This window comes from Pyxicephalus adspersus, chromosome 12 (genome assembly GCF_032062135.1).
Source record: "Pyxicephalus adspersus chromosome 12, UCB_Pads_2.0, whole genome shotgun sequence".
In the NCBI taxonomy this organism is placed as follows: Eukaryota; Metazoa; Chordata; class Amphibia; order Anura; family Pyxicephalidae; genus Pyxicephalus; species Pyxicephalus adspersus.
Window position 1 is genome coordinate 39334009 of NC_092869.1, and position 22567 is coordinate 39356575.

Consider the following 22567-nt stretch of genomic DNA (forward strand, 5'->3'; position numbering starts at 1 on the left):
TCATTAATGTAGTCTAAGGTCAATTTTGGGGGGAAGCCAGTTAACCTAACTGCATGTTTTTTGGGATGTGGGAGGAAGCCAGAGTACCCGGAGGAAACTCACACAGACAACCTGCAATCTCCATGCAGATAGTGTCCTGGCTGCGATTCAAACCTAGGACCCGGTGCTGCAAAGGCCTGAGTGCTAACCACTGAGCCACCATGCTATTGCATACCCAGTTTTCACCTTGTGGCAGCACCGTCATTGTGATTCACATAGCCAATGCAGAGAGTAGAGCTGTATTAGGGACCCAGCAGACCCACCCACTACAGGGTGCTTGCAGAGAACCACAGGCGGGGGCGGATACCAGACCAGCCACCCTGCCCAAGGAGAGGGGACAATAGTGACTGGTCTTAACACAGAAGGCTCCTGCATAGGAATTCAGTATATAGATCTATATACAATTATAAAAGTATATAAACCTAATCCACGCTTGAAAATTAAAGGTCCACTTGATGATAACTGCTAATATCATTTTTTAAAGTTTTACTTTAACTCCACAAACTTTTGAAATGCAGTGGCATTTAGCTTCACCAACACCTTCTCACCATAACCTAATAATAATAAGACAAACTGCAAAGCTCAATAGCTGCTATGAACTAATCACAATGAATTACTGATCAGGCTCTACAAAAATTAAAACTTGGTGGTTTCCCATATGCTTTTCATATATTTGTCTCTTCCTTTGGGCACATACATTCTCCGCAGCCAAGGATTTAATAAGCTGGAGTGGAAATGGTTAAACTCCGATCCTTTGGAAAGCCGTGGCGCCGAACCATGCAGAGCCATACGCCCTTTCTGAAGGATATTTGGGACTGATTCAGATTTGGGCATCAGAGAGGAATGTTTGGCTGCGTGTTTGCCGTTGGCACGATAGTCTTTGCCTCCCTCTGGATCAATCTGCTTGATAACAACATATTATATTCTAGATTCAGTCAACAGATTGAACCTTATTGATGGAGAGTCTTCTGCGAGTGTGCAGGGCTGCTGAGAGGTTTCTGTGCCAGAATAAAGTACATCCTATATTCCTGCTTCGAGCGGCGTCATTAATAAAGGAGGGAACTGCAGCATTTATTCCTCTAGCTCACCTTTCATCAGATATTTTAAATAGTGACTCCATGCGAGAAATAAAATCATTTTTAAAAATTGTAATCCATTGTAAAAAAGAATTTCCACCCAGTTTTCTATGGAACCATGGTCTCTTGCCAGGCCATACTAAAGGGGCCTTGTGGCCGGAAGCAACTACCCTAGTAGCCCTACTTTTCAAAACTAGATATGGTAAAAGCCGCCACCAAGTTTGCCATCCATGTCCTTTTTTTGTGCTATGGGACAGGAAGTAAGAAAAATCTCCCCACCACAACCGAATATAGAAATAAAAGCAGTTACAACCTCTAAATTCATGGCTTTGTTGACTTTTCTTTACTTCCACTTGTGTCACCTGGCTTGGAAGTATTGGAAAACCTTCCCAAGCGGGTCACAAACAAACATATAAAAGTCTTTAACTCTTCCCCACTCTATCCATAACTAGGAATTGCACTTTAAGGCCATCCCACCTATAAAAAAAAAAAGTTTATGGACTGGAAATTTTTTCCTTTGCTCTCTCACCGTCAGATAATTTAATTTGTTCTTCCCTGTCTCAGGGATCTAATTGTAGCTGTTGAGTATGATTAATGTCCAGCTGAAAGCCATGGATGAGAATTGTTAACACATGCTGCTAGATCCTTGCCACATCCCCGAGTCCCCCGGCCCTACGTGCTCTCACACACAATGTACAACTCACCTATTTTATTCCCCGTAAAGCTCATTGTGTCCCCGGCTGTACGAGAAGCAGGGAAGTGGCTGCTCGGCTTTTCAGTGCGCCTAGGAAAGGGAGATAATACAGTCTGCGGGATAAATGCTAGCTGCTGATTGTGTGTGTGTATTTGCAATATGTTCCCCTCAAAACCGTACAGCTGGAATTGTGCAGCTAGCCAGATATCAAAAGGGCTCTTGTATTCCCTTGTTGTATCTGCCAAAACCGATAGCGGTTACTGTGTATCTGTTGCCTATTTTTAATGTAGCAAATCATCCTTCTCACTTGGCATACTCAGTCCTGCTAGATGCTCCATCACTCTCTCTCTCTATATATATATTTATATGTATGTGTATATATATATATATAAAACACAATAATAAAGAGGGCCCCTATCAGACATTCATACCATCCCAAGAAAACAGACTTAAAAAAGGTTTTTGTTGCATACAATGGTAAATACCTATTAAAGCCATATCTGTGCCAACGCAGAGAGCTCTTCTTAACTCAAAAATTCCCAACATCAAATAGTCCCCAACTATATTATATATACATGATGTAAAAAAATAAAATGGTTTAGGTCAGTTTATTTGTTTTATATTATAAATGTTTAAAATGATGCAGGCATATGTTTCCAGATATAAAAAATGCTTAAAGTAAAAATACAAATTTGACTTGCATATGGTATTTTTTCTTTACTTTCTCACATTTGATTTCCTTTCCTTTTCCATGTCTTGCTCCCTTTTTCCTTCTCTCTTTTTATTTTATTTTCTCTTTTACTTTCTCTCTCTTTTTTTATTTACATCCCCGCAATCTCCCTCTCCCACTATTTCCCTATTCTCTTCTCTTCCTTTTCTTCAGTTTATTACAAGTGTAAAATCTACAATCTGTCTGTTTTTCCAATGTAATATTATATACATCTTTGCACATTGACATACATTTTTGCACACATTTCTTTGCTTTTCCCTGCTTGTTCCTTTCACTTATAGTAGATCAAACCCCTAGCTTTAAGTTTGCATTGTCTAAAGAAATGTCTTTTGTTTCTTTTCAATACTGCTGATCATCTTGAATCTTTTTTGAACTACTTTCCATCTCTTTACTTTTCATAGTTAGAAAAGGTTTTGCCTTTACATTTGCAATCTCGGGTTATATTAGGAAAAGAAAAAACCCTAATATATATATTTATTGTATGATTGTTTGTGTGTTGATAACACTGCTTCATCTTTGGAGTGTTTGAAGAAGAAAAAAATTACAATTTCTTCAATTTCCATTTTCAGGGAAAAAAAAAAAACTAAAATGAAGCAGCAGGACTCCCAAGAGTCTGTAAAGGGTTGCATGTTTATCTGCTGTGAAAATAAGTGCAAACTGACATGAGCCCCCAGAGCCAGATTGCTGTGGATTAGAATTCAGTCTTCGGTGAGCGAGAGATCACACAGATAGGCCAACCATAATATGAATAATAAAATAAAAAAAAACATTAACTATCCTTTACTATTCTTCCTCCCCAATTCTCCTTCCTCCTATTCTCACCTGGAATAGGTGTCTGACATCTGCAGATATTCATGTCCCTCTTTTAGTTTACCTCCTTAGCAAAATATTCTATATTTGTTCAAAACTTATAAATATTTCTATATAGTTTGTGTTAGAAAATATTGTAGCAGCAGCCAGGGGATTATATTATCAACAAAGTAGAAGCCACAAGGTCATGTAATTGTTGGAAGTTTGATTCTACAAGAAATGGAAGTTGGATTCTTCTTGGTAGGATTGCAGAGGGGTGGACGGGTTCCATGATTTTTTGCTATGCCTTTGCAGTTTTGGGAAATCCTAGCTTGAATTTCTGGATGGCCAGGAATTGGTGATTCCTGATTGGTGGATTACAGACAAGAAAGATATTTTGGGTGCGCTGCAGTTACGCATGAATGAAAGGCAGAAGTCGTGGGCAGGTAGGCTGCATCTCCCTCGTGTATTTCAGTGGTTAGTTTTCGGTTATGACTGGACTCTACATTTAAACTGAAACTTGGGTGCACAGAACGGATAGTACAGATTCCTTCACACCTGTTAATTCAGAAGTTTCAGTTCTGAGATGTTGCCAAAGTCAATGATTGGGTCATTTACCACAGTCTGTCTGTTTAGTATGAGACATGGAATATAATTCCACTGGAAATTTAGTAAAAACCAGAAATGTTGCTGGGCCGTTTCAGTTATAAAGACATTACTGCAGCCAATCCATTCACTAGAGACTGGTGACATCACTGAGAATGCCACCAATCCATTCACTAGAGACCAGTGACATCACTGAGAATGCAGCCTATCCATTCACTAGAGACCAGTGACATCACTGAGAATGCAGCCTATCCATTCACAGACTATCCATTCAGTAGAGACCAGTGACATCACTGAGAATGCAGCCTATCCAATCACTAGAGACCAGTGACATCACTGAGAATGCAGCCTATCTAATCACTAGAGACCAGTGACATCACTGAGAATGCAGCCTATCTAATCACTAGAGACCAGTGACATCACCGAGAATGCAGCCTATCCAATCACTAGAGATCAGTGACATCACCAAGAATGCAGCCTATCCAATCACTAGAGATCAGTGACATCACTGAGGATGCAGCCTATCGATTCACTAGAGACTAATGATATCACCGAAACATTAAATTACAGAAGCTTGGTATGAGTAAAATGGTTGCTGCCATAATATTAATTTTCTCTTCCACTGTCAGGAGAAGTGGGACGCCTGATTAATAATTTACTAGCGCTCTGCTTATAATAATGTAACATGCGATGACTGTGTCAGCCTGGAGCGCTGATGAAATGTCATTATTTTCTCAAAAGAATTTTACCTGTATTCAGTTAAACATCCATTCATTAAATTATCCCTGTCACTCAGCCATTTATTAGGCTCTGTGCACTGCAGTATATTACAAAACTCAGTTTATTTATTTCCAACTATTGAGCAATTGTAGGGTAGAAATGATTTCTAACTAACCTTCTGAACTGAGATTTACTCTGCAAAACGTATGTTGGAAAGGAAAATTGTATTGGATATGCAGAGTATTCATATATTTGTCTAGCAGTAGGGAGGGATAGGGCTAAAGGTCTTTGCTTTAAGTGCAGTACGTAGGGCTAGCAAATCTAAAATGCTGATATTAACACCCAATTGAACTTTTAGTTCCAATCAGATAAGTTAATTCCTGGTGCATCAAAACAAAAGTGGTGTAAAGGTGTTGTGTAGAAAGCAGCCACAGCCTGAGTGACAAGCCTGTCCATTGCCAGTAACTCCAGAAAAGGATCCTTGACGTCTGTGTGAAAACAGTGGTCTTTTGCAGAGATCCAACATGCCCCTTCTGCGTCAGACCCAGAGCTGCTACAAATAGATAATTGAATTTTCCCATTTTCCCCACATTTGATATCTTTACCAATTCCAATTGCTTTGAACCTGGCTTTCTATGTTGTCATCCATTATATTGTGCCCCGTGCCCTGGTACTGTCCCAACATTAGAAAATCCAAACCAGCCTAAGTAAGCTCTTTGCCTGGGTTTGAGGGAATCTTTGACATTTTTGGGTAAAATAAACCCTTCAGGACCAAAACAAGGCCTTCTGATTCCTGTATCACCAATCAGATTCAAGCATATAGCAAGTTGAAATCTTATTGGATGCCGTCAAAGATCTGAAGAAGCCTACGGTCGCAGGCATGCCGTATGTTCAGCTATCTGGCCAGAGCTGTCCTTAAACCCTTTGATAATTCTGTAACCCTTGGTTAATATTATGTAGCCGGAGCCCAGCTTCAGATGGACCCAATCCAACAAACGTTTTGTTGTCCTCTCCATATTTACCTTGCTAGCCGAAGTAATACTCAAAAGGCAATGCCCTAACTCAAGACGTGCCATAAGAAACTCACATTTGCACATTGCTTTATGGAAATTCCCCTCATATAGTTTTATTTGTATGCTAATAGGCCCCTGCCTGGGCCATTTGGACTAATTACATTTTGATTAGCAAAGCCTCCAATTTTCAAAGTAAATGGCCTCTGAAAAAGCACAAATGTTTTGCTTGCCGTGTGATAAAATTGGTCTTCTGCTGTGATATTTCAGGTGGAGCGCAGTGTGGCCGGAAGGATTAAAGGAAAACTCTAGTGGCCTCATTTGTCTTAGGGTAATGACTGTTGTATTTCTTTCATAGCAGCAGTTTTGTTCAAATATTGCTTTCCTTTTAGTCATTCTGCTTGCAAAGAAAGCAATTTCATATATTTCTGAGTTGCCAAAAAATAAAAAAATGGAAATACCAAGTGTACATAATTTACCATTTTGGGTTTTTATGGGTGGGAGTTTACTTTAGTTGTCCTATCCAAATAAGTCATTGATATAAATCTTACCCTACCTGTAGATGGCTGCTGTAAGCATCTGCTTTCCAATTATCCTGGGAGATATTCTCTTCTTCTCAAATATTTTCTATGTTCAAGCCTTTGCTGTCCCCATGTAATATAGATGTCACCTCTGCTGTTGGCATTAGTAAGAGGTGTCGGATTCTGAAGGATAACTCTGCCAAATACAGTATTGCTTGATGGATCAATTAGGTAATGATATCTAATTTTTTTTTTTCGCTTGAGCTGTAAAGGCTTTTATGTAAAATATGGTCAGTGAGACGCAGTCTTAAATGGCTGGATGTCAATGTGGGTGTCTTCCATGTGTCTAGTCTTCTTCCTGGCAAAGGTAAACTAGAACATTTCCCTTTGGACTAAAATTCCAAGAGTTTTTTCAAGTTGTATTTTAATACAATCTGCAGGTTTTAATAAAATAACTTGTGTTCTTGCCGTGAAAGTCCTTTTTCAGATACCTCTTGTGGGTTGACCACCAGAAGTAATGCCAGCATGCGTCATGCATGGTCCACCATCATACCGTAATGATATGCAACCTTTTTTGGAATTCAAATAGACAGAAAATGACTGAAATACACTGGAGCAGCCTAAGCGGCAGTGAGATACATGAAGGCTGAACAAAAAAAACATATTTTATGGAAACACAATGACAATTGTGTAAATGCTTAATAAATTTTGTTGAGGGTTTACATTTAATTTAGGCTGACCTATTTATTATTAAAAAAGGAAATACTACATTAAAGTATTATATTATTTTTATTTGAATTAGAAGAATAGTGATACTTATTACTCTGCAGTGTCTGCATTTCCTTTGTATGTTTTATTGTTGCGGTAGAAACAAACCGTCGGGTAGCGCTTACTGCAGGAAGTGTTCGAACAGTCAATTCTGGGTTTACTAATTGTAAAGAGAAGCACTCTTAGAGGGTTTTCTTTCTAAGGGTGTGCTTCTTCCGAGTGTTGATGAATATTGAGGTTACTTTTATAAACCTTTAAAGGTGAATTCCCCTGTAAAATGGCTGCTCTCGTGTCTTTAGATAAATGAAAATAAAGACTTGTTTCCTCGTCTGAATTAGACAGACGGGACTCTTCTATTATCTTCATATTCTAAGAACAGGTTGATGTTTTTGTGCAAGAAATTTTATGTTAACTAGTTGTCCAACCCAGAGCTCTATGGGCCTGTTTCTTACCATAAAACATGAAGTTGTTCATCTTGAAAACAGACTAAATATCCAAGAGCAAAAAACCTAGGAAGAGACCTCAAAGGACCATACACTGTACAGTGAAAGGTCCATTAGGTCCGGTTTATTTTGGCATAAGAATAGATCATGAAAAGCTTTCTTTTTATTTCCACCCATTGGAGATAGTGTGAGTGCCATGTCTAGGCTGGGGGTGCCAAGGCCTTCCAAGACCCCTTGGAATGTGAGTGGAACTGAAGTCCAAATTCAAGTTCATTTAGGTAAAACCTATATAAAATCCCAACACGTTTCAGAGGAAAACCTTGCTGTCTTCATCAGTGCTAAAATTACATAAATATAACATATAACTTAGAAGTATGATGAGGGCTACAGCAAAATCTTTTCAAAGAAAGCATTTAGTAGGGTGTATAAGGGTTAGAAGTTCCGATGCGGTCCATGCCTTCCTTTCTTGGTGATGGTTGCATACACCTTTTCTTGTAACAGGGACTGAATATAGGAGAAATTATCCCCAATAGGGTCACAAACATTACTGAAATTTCTTGGTCTGAAAATAAACACAATGCCCACTCATGCACTCAACGACGCCTTTGGGAAAAAGAGTAACCATTACTATATCCATAAATACTTCCCAATATTATTAAAAAGTTTTTTAAAAAATAAGCTTTTTATTGTTTAGAATGGATAGTCTAGTGTAATAAGTAAGGAAGATCCACAGCTAAAATGTTGCGTTGACCTCTAGCGATTGCCCTTCTCCATACACATAAGCAGATAGCGACCGTCCCAAGCTATCCATTTTACTGACGGCAATCACGATCCGGAGGCTGTTGAAACTTCCCCTCTAATTGAACTGGGAAAGGTAAACCAGTTTCAGGGCTATGCACAATGTAATTGCAATAATTTAATTTAGCTATTTAACCTGTAATTCAGTGGTATTTATTAAAGTGCATGGGAGAAAATGAGGCCATTAGGAGCCAGAGATGAATACATTGAAATGAAAATGAACACTTCTCGCTGCTAGTTGACCTTCGTTTTGTCGCGGTTTTTATTAGGCTGGTCATGGTAATTACTAGGACGTGAATCATAGGGAAAAGAGAATATTTCTGTAATGAATGATTTTTATTATTTAGCTCCTGTTTCCCAAAGACTCCGTTGAGTACATGAGTGGGCCTTGTGTTTATTTTCAGAGCGAGAAATATTGGTTGTGGGTATTTTGGCTGCGGAAGAGTCATAGGTGCGAGGGGAGAACAAAATAGAGTAGATGGATTGGAAGATAGATGGATAGATAGGTTGCCTTTATATGTAAGTTGATGATAACTTGATTCTGCTGAATATGACCAGAATATAGAAGAATAATTTAAGTCGGTGGACAACCCTGAACAGTCCAGTCTAGAAAAGGACCAGTTGAGCAAGATGGATATCTCCCAATAATGGCTATTGTTCTACAGACCTGGGCATACTTGGTCAGTTCACTTTTACATTTTTAATGCCACAAGTGATGAACAATTAATGTATTTATCATCCAACTAATATCCTATGTGTATAGGTACCTAAAGATGGATGATGAATAGACTGAATGAGTGATTTCCTATAAATGTTATGTTAAATATTGGTAGGGACAGACTATCAGAGCGACTAAGGGATGATCCGTATTTATATCAATGGATACATTTCACGTTAAGATTTTTTCCTTTGTATTGAATTAATATCAGGCTTTGGACACAACAGTCAATGTGTGTTTGCTGTCAGGGCCAAGATACCCCCCTATCCCCCACCATCAGCATACACAGACGTCCTGTTAATTTTATTAATGAGCAGAGCCCACAATCCCGTCCTTTGAATTGTCCCTAAACGATCCAGAGGTAGTCACTTCCTCGTGCTGGAACTTTAAATCCTGTCATTTGCCGCGTTGCCTAGAAACAGGATCGTTTGTCATGTATTTTAGAAATAAAAAGGTTGGGGGGGGGGGTAGAAGTGGCATGTTTTCTGTTGAGGATACGACAAGCACATTCGATCATATCTAATTCCCATTTATATTGCCGCGGACATCCTTACTGCCCAGCTGCCCTCTAAAAGACTCTGAGCTGTGGGATTTTGTCATGGATGAATGGATACTGGGACGCCAGCCAGGATGCTGCTTATAAGCTCCTTCATCATTTATTACCTTCTAGTCTTAATTGTTTTCCTGGGGTAGAATTTTTTTTCCACCACGATATTTATCTAGATGGAATAGGCCTCCCTTACATTGTCCACACACCTACTATTTTAATACTGGAAGATGGTTACGTTGGGACGGGGGCTCACCTGGTTGTAAAAAAGGTCTTCCACCAAAAATAATTCTGTTTGTTCCTAGGGTTATAATGAACTATGAATTCCTGTTCTTGTTCTAGGTTCTTTCACTATCCCCCTCCTTTCAATATAGGCTTGAAGTATGGGTTTCTGGTTCTGTATCAGATCAGCTCATGGCATTTGCACATGCTCTGTAAATAGCGTCGTCACCCAACATTGGTGCATGTATGATCATATTACTAGAACGAGAGATAGAAGGGTAGGCATGGTTATTAGCATGGTGCTACATCTTCAGAATTGGGAACTACAATGTAGGCACACTTTAACCTCCATGATGTCACCACAAATTCCACTTAGTAGTTCTTCTCTAAACTCTGATGGTTGCTCTAGTTATAACCCATATGGCTCCTTGTTTCTGGGGTTTTAAAATCTGATTATTGTTTTCGTTTGCCTCTGGGTGTTTACTGTGCTCCTGCCAGGTGATCTTAGTATTTTTCTCACAATTGGTTTTTGAGTTTGACCTCTAAATGCCCCACTGGTATAGGAACATACTTAATGAAGAAGACTGGAGGTTCCACCAAGGCTTCCGAAGAGCCCAGCTAGTGATGCAGAGGGTTGGCATATGCCACTAACAGACAGCTGATGGGTTTTCTAATAAACACATACGCACACTAATTAAAGTGTTGACTGATGGCAGGAGTTGTGCTTTAAATATACATAACTGAAGACCTATTTACCAATATGTCTACATTATCAAACAATTTGGCTCAGACACCTGTGTTTGAGGTCTGCATGTTAACATAAAAGGGACTATAAATGGTAGATTTAGTCGTTCAGTTCTCCTTGTTCGTTTGAAACAAAAACCATCCATAACCCAGGTGAGCTGCAATGGCGCACTTACAGTAAACACCCGACTTTATAGCTATGACCTTCCCTGCTCGACACATAAAACTCAAACACCTTTTGTAAAGACGTCCTGCAATCAATGTAGTGCTAGGAAGTGCATCAAAGCGCTTCTTAGTATAAGCTGAGAGAAAGAAATAAAAAACAGCTTCAGAGAAGAGCTACTTATTTTGTTTTGCATTTTCCAAGAAGAGTAAAGAATCAGGTACTCATAGTTGAATTAGAATGGACCTGAGCCAGGTGTGTATTTGCAGCATCGGCAACCTTCTTAGGTGGAAACTTTAAAGAAATTGCCATAAAGTTTAGATTGTGTTTTAATTAAAACTTTCAATACTAAGCCATTATTACTTGTATAGTTTGGATTCAACCAATTCTGGGGGCCAATGGAAGTCTTGGGTCTGGGTTTCTGGTGATTCCTTGTAATTTTATTTCCAGTAGCTTGGTGGTTGGAATTGACTGAGCATTACCAAATTTACGGCAAGCACTGCAATGAGGCCCATAGTACCAATTAGCCTATGATGCCATGGCTTTTAGATACATTTGGGGCATTCAGGTCAATGAATATATTGGTCCATAGAGAGAGATTCATAGAGAGATGGAGTTCCTCTCTGTGTCTCAGTTATACGCATTTCTCCCAGGTTCTGATGCAACAAAAATACATTTAACAGGTTCTCCAGCAGAACTTCGCTGACTATAGACAAATGGTGTGCAGAGCTCTTCTTGTTGAGGTCCGTGCGTTTACAAAAACAGAAACATTCTGTGGTTTGCTGTTTCAGACTGTTCATATCGCCTTTCTTAATCACGTAGTTTGTTATTTTTACATAATTGCATGTTAATTGTATTTAAACAGGATTTTCTGATTAGTTTTAAACATAATGATGCATGTTGGAGGGAGAGGCTCCTTCCCCGGCTATTCTGCAAAGCAGACTAAACACGTACTTATTCATTTAAGTATCTTTGGGAGCCATTAAAGTGGAAAGGTTAAGGAGCAGTGCAAAGAAAGGGTAAAACCCTGTGCCAGTGTGCATTTTTAGCCTCGGTCTCTGTCCCTAACAAGATAGTGATCTGGGTGCCCGCTCTGTCCTACTCCAAAGTTGGCTGAATGATGTAAAGAATCAAGATCAGATAGTCAGATGTAGCAAGTCACAAGATAAAATGCTTCATTAGGGACTGATCTATGTTAGATATATAGGAACAAAGCCAAGAACTGCACAGCAGAGCTGTCATGATTGGGTCAGCTCTGAGCTGGCATTTGCAAGACATAGGTGGTGCCCACTGATGATGTCCGAGCAATGAGGGCACTGTCCTTCAAATGAGAACAAAGGCCAAAGCCATTGATTTTCGCCAAGGCCACTTGGCCATATTTTCTTTGTTTTGCCCCTTTTATAGAGGAAATGAACCCATAGGAGCCAGCATTATGTCCGTAGGGAGTGGTTGTTAGCCATTCCAAACTCTCAGATTGCAAACATGTTGCTGTTATTGTTCATATACAGAATTCTGGGAAATATGAGGATTCAGAGATATATACCTACCTTTACTGATTGCCTAGCTTTCCATTGCTGCTGTTACATTGTCACAAATCATTATAAAGGCTTCGATATGTTGATTTATTTTATTTTCTTCTGTTCTCGCTATTAAAACCTGGCGGAGAAGCGAGAGTAAGATTCTGAAACGGGCAGTTTTAGGGGCATCGCCTATCTCGAAGATAAATCCGAATGAATATTGTATGGCACAGATTGCGAGCACCAGCAGCTGTGATCTTGCGAACCGACGAACGCCAAAGATTCACAGGATTGTCAGAATATTTTATGTTTTGGCCAGAAGGCACACGATTTGCTTCATAACTGTGGCGTTTCACGGAAAACCCCAGCAGATAAAGGGGAAAAAAAGACACAAATGCTTTGGCAAGAAAAACAATTTCATTAAATCTGACTTTTTTTCCTGCTTGTGCTGTAGAACAATGCGCATCCATATTCCAATTGTTTTAAAGGGACTACAGTGCACATATGGAAGATGAAAATGAAGAAAATGGTCTTGCTGCACAATAGTTCTTGCTTTTCCATGGCTGCAAATTGCTGGTTTTAATATTATATATTCCATTCTGTTTTATTATATGGATCTTTAGGCTTACACCAATGTCAAGAAAATGACCAATAACCCTACTCGATCAGAGCTTTTTATGTATCATTTATTGCATGCTGTGGGATGTCGAAGTGGCTTTTCTGTAGGTGACAATCCATTTCCAGTAAGTGAGGTTAGGAAGAGTATTCCTACAAGGTCAAGTGTCAAACTAGTTTGTATCCACAACACAAAAACATAACTTCCCTTCCTATTGTTTGGTTGTTTTAATTTTTTTTATGCCACTATGAGATACCTCTACTGACTTTGGCACCATTTCTTGTTGGCCCTTACATAGTTATTTGCTGCCAGTGGTGCTCATAATGGTGAGCTGCTATCAAAATTGGGCGTTTTTTTGTAAGGTTCATTGCTATTCCTATTAGATGAGGCTTCCATTCACTATTTGGTGTAATTGGTAGAAATTAATTAAGAAAAAATAAAGTCAATTTTCTGTCATTAGCCCCTCTTGGCCCAATTGTTAGACCTTTCTGAGAACCACAAGAGCAGCTCCCAACTGTCTCTTTTTTACCTGTGGATCCTTTTGTCCATCCTTCCTTCTCAGTTGATCCATTTTTGTATACATCCTTAATGTATAGATCCCTCCAAAGATATACTATACTGTTATAATGCCTATCCCCTAATTTTTTGTATTTGTAATCTTGAAAATCAGTATAAAAGAAAAGTAGTGGTACACAAAGATCTCTAGGGTTTCACCATTCATTTCTTGAGTATGAGTTCCTCATGGGTGGTTTTATGGGCAGCATGTGACCATTTGGAAAGTATGACCATATGACCATAGTTCATTGGGAAAACACAGCTCCTTAAATTTACCATTAAAAAAATAACAAAAAAAAAAAAGGATATATATATATATAATATATATTGTTTTTTTGTGTATATTTTCTTGTAATAAAATGTTATAACTTAAATTATTAGGTATGTTTCCAATTTTCTTTGACAGTTTGGTTGTGAGGCCAAGCCTGGAATTAAATAGAGATAAAATAAGATAATTACGACATTGAAAAGATAAAGTAAAAAAGACGTATTAAAAAAAAATTGTTCCCCTTTAAATGACTTCCTAAATGGGGAGTTCATGTTGCTGTGGGATTCCGCTTTTCTTTTTTCTCCGGCAAGCTGCAGTCGGTAGGATTTTGCCGCGCCTCGCTGTGTTATTAAAGAACGCGTGGCTGGGACCATTGAAATGAGAGTGCTACTGTATTGCAAGGGAGATATTCACCGTGTGTTATCCAAGGAGCGCCTGCCAAGGCAGTGTATGAACAAGAGCCAAACAAAACACAGGCGGCTTTCCAGTGAAAACCGGCGCACTTCTGCAAATAGAGGAAAAATTGACTCTCTTTCCAGTGTTTCTATTGCTGCACTGATTGTTTTAAAAATAGCTTTTAGGCAGCGGGCTCTCCTAGGAGCGCGGATTCTTTGCATTCCTTTATTCTGTCTCTTATGTAATGAATTCGGATCCAAAGAAGGAAAGCTGCACTCTGTTTTGCCTGGACTGCTTTCCGCAGCATTTTTCGAGCCAAAAAATAAAAAAAAGAATGTAAAACTTTTTTCTTTGCGTAGTTTGAGCAGAATCGGTCACATGTCTGCAACCAGAGACTGCAGCGTTCGGATTTAATGTCAGGGCATATATGGATATGCAACACAGACCTTATACATCATTATTAATTATCATTTTTATTAAATTGACAATATACAGAAATGTTTCAATCAAAATTGAGTTTCAGGTTGTAAGGTCCCACGGACCATGCATGAAGGTCAGCAAATTGTTGTTTTTAATGCATAGCCATTTTTAATTGTTAGTGGTTTTGAATGCATTTTTTTTTATAATTTTTTGAAATTTGTTTTTGTAATATTTATATATATTCTGACTTTCATTCACACTCTAGTGGCTGTTAGTATTTTAGGTAGTGCATTCAGCATCCTTGCTATATCTCTGCTGTGAGATGCCAAGATGCCTCTTGAGTATTTTTTGGAGGGGAATGTCTTTGGACCTTGAACCTTGAGAAAGGGTAAAAGATTGCTACAATAGGAATTTAGGATTTTTATTAAGTGTTATGTTTAGTATTAATTCAGTCTTAGTTTGTTGTAGCATTTAGATCGTTGCTGTTTGCTTTTCAAAGCTGGCCTATTGCACAAATGCCAAACTGGAGCATTTTTCAACCTTCCCCTCAATTAGATCAGGCACATAAATTAAATGAAACCCTAGGCTAAGGGTAAAGGTTTTACATATTTTACAGTTGACTTCACAGTTTTTTTCTTGGCACATTTAGCTTAGTCTAAAATTTGCAAGCCACAATAATCTAACATACAATATTGGTTATTCAGTGCTTGAATATATATTTTCCACTGGTAATTTATTGTGTAATGTGTTGTAGTATTATTATTATTATTTTTTTTTTGGTAAAAAAATGATCCTACTTGGTCTAGCATTTTACTGTCTTTAAATCTGGAAAGCCTGTGACTTGAATGCCAAATAGATGATATTAGGGATAGACATACATGGCCGGGTTCCAAGTTGATTCTAAGAAATATCCTAGGCGGTGATGACAAATATTTCTTAGCACCAGAACCCTATAGTTAAGGACAGGCTTTGGTCTTTTTGTTTTTCTCATAGAAAGGGAAGGGCGAATGATAACCATTGTTAAACCTCAACAGTACATCAGAGAATTTTCACTGAGCTAAGATGGTAACCGCTTGCTAAAAATAACTTCACAATTAGGACAGTGGTTAACAAAGACATATAAAACAAAAAAATCTGTCTATTTTCTTACTGGCTATTCTTGTTTTTAACCTTATTTAAAGGGGGTTGTGCTAGTTTTGGTCAAGCTTTGCAATACCAGAAGAATTACAATCAGGTATTAGCTTTTTTTTAATTGTACAGAAGAAAGAACCAACACGTTTCAGGAGTTAAATAGAACCCCTTTTTTTAGGGATGCAAAATGTGGGTGATAAAAATATATTTATGACAATTTATGTATATAGATAGCTCTTTTATTTTTATGAGAGCCAATCCCAGGGCAGATTCATTACTGAGCTCTGAACCAGCAATGGATGGGAGATGCCAGCCTCTGATATGATTAGAAAGCATTAGCAAAGAAAACTTAAGAAAGAAAAAGATAAGTTTCTTTGTTGGATGACAGGGCCCTTTTGGACACCCCTACCCCTCTGGTGAGATATGCTAGTCAATCATCTTGGAGCCAACAAAGTGCAATCGATGACAGTAGAAAAAGGCCGCCATTTTTGGAGCACATTGGCTACTCACATCCTTGGAACATACTACTGATTTTTATTTGCTGATGTTGTTCATTTAAATCACATACATTTTATATTCTGCTTGGTTATAGTTCACCATATCATCTCCCAGGAGAATGTGAAATCTTGTTCTTGACATCTACATAAAATAAAGGTTTGGCCTAGCCGGTGGTATTTTTCTGGGTGTCTAGCTCAGTAGTGTTGCCCTACAGTTGATAGATTGCTTTGCCCTAACCCCTGGAGCACATTGTAAGATTACTCCACGTGGGCCCCATCCGAAGCCACTCCAGAGCTTCGGAGCCATCTCACCGCATGGAGACCTTTTTGGTGGCGGTGTGTGCCGGCATTTCTGCAAGGCCCCTTTTCAGTTCATTCCATCAGGCGAGCTTTAAATTCGAGACGGAGGTGAAAACGGCAAATAGCAGTCAGCCCCAGAGAGATTGACCAGCTTCCTTTTTCTGTTCCTCCGTCAGTCATGCAAGGGGAGTTGGCATTGTCAGCGGCTGAAAGCTCTGTAGAAGTGCCGCAGGTTTTTCATATGGAAATGTGAAATAATGGGGTGATTAAATAGAGCTGTATATTAAAGTACATCTGACATTAGAATTAGCATAATGTGCTCTAGCCCTAGGCAGAGTACTTTATTTGCCATCTGCGTTGGACCGAAATCCCCCAGGGAAGCTCTGAAATATTCTGAATAAACTCAGACCGAGTTCTTATTGAGAATAAAATACCATTTGTGGCACGTCGTATTGATTCGTCTTAATTGCGGTGCAGGAGAGAACATTCAGGCACTGATGACTTTTGTGCTCGGTGACAAGTCTGCAGGAGTTATTCTTACGCAGGAGTTGGTTAACCTGAGCCGACTGCGGAATTCAGACGAGGTGAAAGCCTTACCTCTGTGAACCTGTGCTCTGGAGATTAGCACGCTGTGCCACTAACTGGGAATATTTTTTTTTCATTTCACAGAGGTTAAAAAGAATCTCTGATATCTTTATGCTGGGTGGGCACTGGTGGGTTCCATAACTTGCAATCTTGTATCTCTTGTAGGCAACATCAATGCCAAAATAGTAGTTCATAACTCTGAGCTTTAACACGAGTGCTAACATTCCCTTAAAGCTTGGCTCTCCAGATATTTCTATGATTTACGTTCATGAATTTTGTGAAATGTACAATGTATATTATTGGAGCTGGAAGATTTATCATTCTGTTTAGGTAATCTTGTGATCTACTGCACATCCAAGTCCTCGACCACAAACCTTGTCTAGGACACAATCTTGGCCTGTAATTAGACCAAAAATTGAAAAGATAGTTGATGAGGTTGCCATTTTTCTCTTACTCTTCACCAAAAGCATGTTCACACAGTACCTGACAGCACTGTGCAAGGCAACAGACCCCCGATTGACTTGCTGCTCCTTTTTGCAGGCTGCTGTACATGGCAATTCAGGAGGCTACCATCACATACTTCTACTAATTTTATATAAGAAAATAGGGTTGTTGTTTTTTATTTTAGGCCTTCCTGACGTTCAGAAAGCAACAGTGTAATTGTCAGTACTGTAACAGCTATTCATGAGGTTTGCATGAGATTTGTTCAACAAAGAGAAAAACACATTGGCCCTGATGTTTTAAAGCTCTCCAAGGCTGGAGAGAATACACTTTGATCAGTGAAGCTGGGTGATCCAGCAAACCTGAAATGGAGCTGGTCCAGGATTCAAAACATTTGCTAGCAAATAGCAAATGATTTTAAGGAATCAATTTCAGGTTTTCTGGATCACCCAGCTTCACTGCTCAAAGTTTATTCTCTCCAGCCATGGAGAGCTTTAGTAAATCTTGGCCATTGACAGCTGCATCCAACACCTAGTCATCATCAGTTTAATATGTTGGGACCAAGTTCAGTCTTTCGAAGAATGGTTGGGACTGTTAGAGTTTGTAGTCCCATCATTTCGCTGTCAGACCACTCCCTTTGGGTATACATGCCATGGCTTGGCATGTATGACCAAGGGAGCCGTCTGATGGCAATATGGTTGGACTACAAGCTCCAGCACTCTAGCTATGCAAGTGAGTTGGTAAATCAACTGAAAGGGATTTAGAATTTTATTTTAACAAATAATTGATGGGTAATAAGAATCCTTGTCTTTCGAAACTCGGATGTTTACCCTGCAATTTTCCACCATTGTGCGCCAATTATTTTTTTTTACCAGAGCTCTACACCCTAATATGTTTTATTATGGATTCTGATCAAGGGAATAACCTTTAACTTACCAGACAAGTGAGGCAAATTTACAAGTGCGCATCGGCTGTTTTTTTGCAATGTTATATAAATCCCTGCAGACCCCATCACTGTTCTATAATGCCACTCGGAACAACTTATGTATATTGCTTTCTTGTTTGTACTGGGCTGCTAATGAGTCTCTTTTGTATTACATAACCTATGTCAGGCAGTATGCTGTCAATTATACCCACATGGCTTAATGTACGCTGCCTTTAAAAAAGATGTACAAGCCTTTGGAGTACACTGCTTTAAAGGGGGACTCATCATTGGTGCTCTTGCAATGTATTTGAATATGATACGCCCTACTTAAATTTGACCTCATGTCTTTATTGGTTTATTACCATACTGATAATACAATTACTGTATTTTTGGAATCTTGGTCCATGTTGGTGGGGCTCAATTGGAATAAAAGAGGTCTTCTGTGGCCATTAAGAGCGGCATAATGCAGAAGTGGCACGATGTGTCTTGTCAATCGATGTAAATACCAACCAGAAGAATTTAACTTTGGGGGACAATAAAGGATGCTATGCTTATTCTTGAACATTGATGCTGGCCATCAAATTCGAGAGCCAACAAGATGTTACAATAAGCCACTATATCAAATATATCTATATCTGTCTGTATGTCCATATTTTATCTCAACCCATCTGTCTTTTATCCTTCTTGGTCTGTCTATATACATAGTTGAATTTCTCCTGTTTGTCATTTTATTCTGATCGTGTTATAGGTTAATTAGACGTCGCCATCTGTAACTTTTTTTCAATCTGTAATTTGAAGTGCAGAACCTTACTAACCTTATTTTTTTTAAAAAATTCAGAATTCCTTCAAATTTTGAGAAAAAAGCTTTCTCTCCCATAATATATTCCTCCTCCATGCTTTCTTTTTTTTTTTTTGCAAGGGTTGTTTTGAATACACAAAGAAAAAGGGTTCATCGTACTGGTATTTGCCATAGAATGCCAACCTTGTAAATATAATTGTGACTTTTACTGATCTGCATCTTCTTGTCTCCTGTACACGATATCCTCTGTTGACATCAACGGTACATATCAAGGCTGTGGATCTGTTGTGCATGTGTTCAGAGGAGAGACAAAGGCCCTGTGTACAGATATGAGTATTCAGGAGGGCGACGGAGGCTCGGCAGTTGAAAGGACAGTTATTTGGCCTTATACAGTCATTGTTTCAAAAGCAGGGTGGTTTTAAGGCTCTGTGCAGCTGTCATCTTCCCCTCCCCATTTTTTCATAATTATTTCAGGGACTCCGACCAGATTTTTCTTTCCCTTCATCCTTAGGCTTCTATTAGAGGAACCACAAGCCATAATAGACTCAGCTCGCCTTGTAAGCTTCCAACACATCCCACGACCCACTTCTCCTTCTTTGCCACATCCACTAGAAACTAAAAACACATTGGATTCATTTAAACCTTGTCCTCCTCATCCCTAGGCCATGGGAGCCGTTTAATTTTTCTTTTGGGTAACCAAAACGATGCGCCGCACGGCCATCTTTTTGGTCCATGGCCAGATATTTGATGGTTCTTTAGTTGACCATGTGTGGAAAAAAAAGGTTTATCACCACAACAGTTCTTAATAAAACTGTACAAAAAACAGGCAGTGGCAAATGATCAATTTATGGGTTAACCACAGTCCCATTTAAAACAACTTCAAAATAGGTTACACTCTATAATTTACAATTGGGTAGAAGCTCATTCGCAGTTTCTCATAGCTGTTCATTCGTATGCGTGTGAAACCAGAATACCATTAGCGCATCCTATGTCTGCCTTCAATCACCTATACATTAACCATATTTAAATAAGATAACATCTTGTCTATAGGTGAAGTAAGGTCCCTTTTCTCATGTCGTGCATGTTTTGTCTGACCACTGAACTCCTTCTTTCATGACCACAACATTTTACCAGATATAACCCATATCTTGGCCAGGTTGAGTTTTTGTTAACAGCCCAGTTTACTTTGTTTTTGGTCAAAGGCAAGAATGATAAGATATACCCAGAAAACAAAGTAAATATATGTTACATTATTATTATGAAATAGCACAAAACCAAAAGAGGTTTAAAAGAGCAGATGTTGTACATTGGAAGCTGCTTTCAGGAATTTGCCTTTGAAGTCCGTCAAAAAAAAAAAGTATTATAATATGTTTTATTCTTGCAATGGTTCATCAGCAACTTCTATTGGTTCTAGAAAAATAATAAATTCCTTGATGGTCTGGCGATGGGTTCTCTTTAAGTGATTTCAACATAAACCGGATATTCTTGACTTCGCCCATTGTAGACTCCTTGATATGTTTTGTAAAGACAGCACATAATCAAATAACCACAATTTGAATTCCCCCCAAAATCACACGGAGGAGCTTCTTAAAATCTGGCTGCAGTGAATTTTATAGAACTTAGGGAATTTCCTGACACTTGTAATGCTTCCAGAATAATTTAATACTTTTTTTTGTTGTTGTTTGCTCTTTGGAAAAGTCTATGGGGTGAGCTATGTGCCCTCACCTTCTCAGAGCCTTCTATAAAATACAGTTCATGTGTCTCTTGTGTTATATGATCGGAAGACATCAGGTAAGAAAGGTCAAATTCTTGTCAGCGTGCCCCAGCAAGTGATTGTGAGCAGGCCTGTCATTTTAAAAACGACCAGTTCAGTTGAATTAAATAGCCGCGGTAATCCTAGTTTACCTGAATGGAACTCTTCGTGTTTATACAAGTCCCTGCAGCTTCTGGGCTGAGCGTTGAACATACGGTATATTTGGGAGAATAACTGCAAACTCTTGTTGGCCGTGACATCATACTGATTAATTACAGCACATCTTCAAGACATACTCTAAGATACGCTGCCAGGATATCACCCAGAGCTATAAACGCCTGACTTTAACTCCGCTTTAAAGTTGTTACTCCTGTCCTAGTCGAGTTTTTATATAGAATGACAGTTTGAATCACCTTTTGGCTGTTATAAAAGAAGTGGAGACTGCAAGGATATACAGAACCCTTTAGCAATGGGGGGGTTTATAGCTGTAAAAGACTTTTGCTGATTGGTTGCTTTGTGTTTCCGAGTTTGGCAGATTGGATTGTGTAATGCCAAGTTTGGATGTATGGTGTCCAGTTGTCAGATATGAGCCATGCCCTTAGAACTTCAAAATAAGAATCTTGGCTCAAAATCATCTTGCATGAACTGAACCTCCTGACCCCTATGTGAACTAGCCTTTGCATGCTTTCTTTGCTTGACGAGGATGTTTAGCTTTCAACATCAGCCATGACACAACTCATATGGGTGGGAAAGGGGATTTACAGATAGCTTAGAGTACTGAAGGTCAAGAAATTACATGACCACACACGCTTTCCATTAACTCATTGGGAGAGTATATTCACTGATTTGCGGACTAACTTAATGACTTCAAGGAAAGGCTTGAGGCTGGATAAGGACCAAGCCCTTATCTTGAAATTACCAGATGGGCAGGTAATTGGGAGATGCAGCCAAATATACTTATACCCTCCGAACTGGGTCATATGTGAACCGAGAGTCTATTTAGTATTCCACAGCCCTTCACTTGCTACCTTTCATGAAGGTGAATTTTGGTAAAAACTACTGTTAATCCACACTGTTACATGGTGGGGTACAACAGCTTGGGGTTGTAAAGATGTTGCACTTTTATTTCAGAAGTCTACTGTGAGAAGAAGTTTGCCAGCAAGCACTAGCTCAGGGTCATGTGAGTGATTCACAGTCTTCGGGTCAACTTTCAAATGAGAAATAATGGCTGTGTGAGGTTTGCCAAAGTAAAGTAGAACAATCATAAGAGGAAGCATAGCAATAGATACTCAAACCCAGCCTGTCGAGTTCTCCAAATCATTAAACAGCCAACTTTCATATGTAAAAAGAGTTTTACTCTTGGAAAACCCCATTGATATAATTGGTTTGGGTTGTGTACAATATTTATTTTCATAGTCTGCAATGTCTTGGTCCTCCGGTGCTGTTTTCACATGTTGACAGAGAAAAGCATCCCATAATGCTCTCTGAACAGCAAATCGTTGTCATTGTGAATGATCTAAAATAAATCTAGTGACAAGTATAGACGTTTAGTAACAGATAAGCCGTAATATTGGATTCAGCTGAGCCCCATTGTTCCATTCGCGCAATTGCAGTATATTAAAAAATCAATGTAAATGTGTTAAGGTGAAGTATATTGATCAGGAATTGTTTTTTCTATGCACATATTGATCTCAGCATTGAGCTGATAAGACGGTGATATGAGTCTATCGGCAAACACTTACCTTTGTGTTTGGCAGTGAGTCACAGTGTATAAAG

General features: G+C 38.9%; 1 protein-coding gene across 3 annotated transcripts in view; it reads left to right on the forward strand.

Moving 5' to 3' along the window:
• The window catches only part of BCL11B (BCL11 transcription factor B), an 86389-nt gene that overhangs the window by 56985 nt on the left and 6837 nt on the right, over positions 1-22567 (forward strand). The gene's annotated exons all lie outside the window — the stretch shown is intronic.